Source organism: Canis lupus, chromosome 21 (genome assembly GCF_003254725.2).
Source record: "Canis lupus dingo isolate Sandy chromosome 21, ASM325472v2, whole genome shotgun sequence".
NCBI lineage: Eukaryota > Metazoa > Chordata > Mammalia > Carnivora > Canidae > Canis > Canis lupus.
The window spans coordinates 585,711-588,285 of NC_064263.1; positions in this window are offsets into that span (position 1 = coordinate 585,711).

Below are 2,575 nucleotides of genomic sequence, written 5' to 3' on the forward strand. Positions count from 1 at the left end.
ATATGTAATGTCAACTTAAATATGATTTGAGTTCTCAGTTTTAGAATTACTGTAGCCCAAAAAAGTTTTTTTTTAAGTTTCAATTTTCTTAATGGTGCAGAAGAAAATGTGGGTGATTTATGAGGTATCTATATGAAATCTGGTCAGCTTTTATATAACAAGAGTAATAAAGCCATGTTGACATTAGCTGTGCTGTTAAAAAAAACAAAGAAGTGAATTAGCTTTGTTGGCCTCAGCCCAGATTGCTTTTGTATTGGCCAAATTTATACAGTGAATAACACATGGCAAGATAAGAATGTATTTTATGACTAAATACAACATAAATACACTAGTAATAATCACACATTGGTAAAAGAGTTGTATCAGATTGTATCGTAGATAAGCATAGTGGCTCCCAAAAGCCAAGGTTATATTGACTGCATGGTCATTTGGGAACATTTTAAAAATCCAGATAATTTGGTCCTGCCCAAGATTCAGTAGTTCTGGAATAGGGCATGGAAATCTGTATTTTTTTTAAATCTCCTGCTCATTTTTATGCTCAGTCATGTCTGATAGTCACAGTAATAGAGACCTGACTGAATAAATCAATTAAAGCTCATTAGAAGTGGGCCTTGAGCAGCAGTTCACTCACACAATAGTGTATCAAATATTGTTTACTAAAGATTAACTATTTGCCAGGATCTAGAAATATAAAACTAAAAGGGCTGTATAGTTTACATAAAAGAGGTATATACCAGATGCCAGAGAACTCATGAAAGAAACATTTATATCAAAGAGGATAATCAGAATCATTTCCTGGAGGAAATAAGGCTGCAACTGAAGTTTGAAAAATAGAGTAAAGGCTTTAGATAAAAGAAAGGAAATTGTCCAAATGAGAAACCTTGCCATTATGGTTTACTATTATTCAGGGCAACCAATAGTCCATATAGAAGCTTTGTGTGATTTAGAAAAGCTCTTCCTTCCTCCTGGCATACCATGCCAAGCACACAATCAGGTGAGCTGAGCTCTCTTTAGTCGTCAGCATCCATTCATCTCCTAGGATGTCACTCTAGTGCAAGGTGCAACTTGCAGAACTGAGCACAGCATTCCTGTTCTTTTGCCTCAATGTCACATTCCACCACTCCCCCTAGTAGTCTTTTATTTTTTTTTCTAAAGTTGCTTTGAGCCTATACACTTTTTGCTATATCCCCAAAGCCAACATACAAACCCCTAATACATGGATCATTTTCACAGCATCCTCACTACCTTTCCTCTTGTATCTTCTGTAACCTACAATGCATCCAGACTGAAACTTGTCAAAGTCAAATACAATCAATCCTCTATCTCTCTACTAAAAACCAGACGATGGCTTCCTATCACCATAGGAAAAAGTGGAAGGCACTTTCATGGATATCTCTTCAAGAGTATACAAGGCCTGTCATTACTGGCTGGCTCTCTGCTTAATTCTCTAGACTCCTTTATCGTTAAGTCCCCCTTTACTACAAATGTTTGCCAGCTTCATAAAAATTGTTCTGATTCCTCTGCTTCTTTGTGCATGCTCTTCCTTCTCTGAAACCTTCAATTTCTTAACGTGGCCAACCTCCGCTTATATTTCAGGTTTCAGCTTAGATATCACTTTTCCTGGTAAACTTTCCCTCCCCCACACAGTGGGTTAGGGCCTTCCTTCTGTGTCCTTCTTTGCCCAACACTACATTTTTCTTTCTATAATATGGCATTTATGCTATACTGAAATTTAACATAACTATTTGTCTTCCTGATGAGGCAATAGTGCCAAATGGATAGGCAATGTGCCTAACTTACCAACTGTTGTGGTGCGGTTCACCACATGCCCAGGGCACAGAGGCTATTTCATAAATATTTATTAAATTGTATTAAATTAATCATTAGTAAAGCAATTAACATGGTGTCTGCCACATAGTAAGGGCCTCATAAATGGTAGCTATTATTATATTTTTATTTAAAAGACATCGTTTGGGGTGCCTGGATGGTTCAGGCCACTGAATGAGACAAGGATACTAAGAACTACCTCAAGCTGCCACCCACCTCCCCTTCTACTACCCTTTGTTCAATTCCCAGAGTTAGAAGTCTCTCATGTTTTGTCTCCATCTCTAATTTTGGGGTGCACGTGTCCTGGCATCTGTATCATTGGGGTAAATCCCCAGTAGTGCAATTGCTGGGTCATAGGACAGCTCTAGTTTTAACTCTTTGAGGAACCTCCACACAGTTGTCCAGAGTGGCTGTACCAGTTCACATTCCCACCAACAGTCCAAGAGGCTCCCCTTTCACCACATCTTCTCCAACATTTGTTGTTTCCTGTCTTGTTTAATTTTCGCCAAACTTACTGGTGTGAGATGGGATCTTATTGTGGTTTTGATTAGTATTTCCCTGATGGCAAGTGGCAAGTGATGTGGAACATTTTCTTATGTGCTTGTCGGCCATGTGTGTGTCTACTTTGGAGAAATTTCTGTTCATGTCTTCTGGCCATTTCATAATTGGATTGTTTGTTTCTTTGGTATTGAGTTTAATAAGTTCTTTATAGATCTTGGATACTAGCCATTTATCTGATACGTCATTT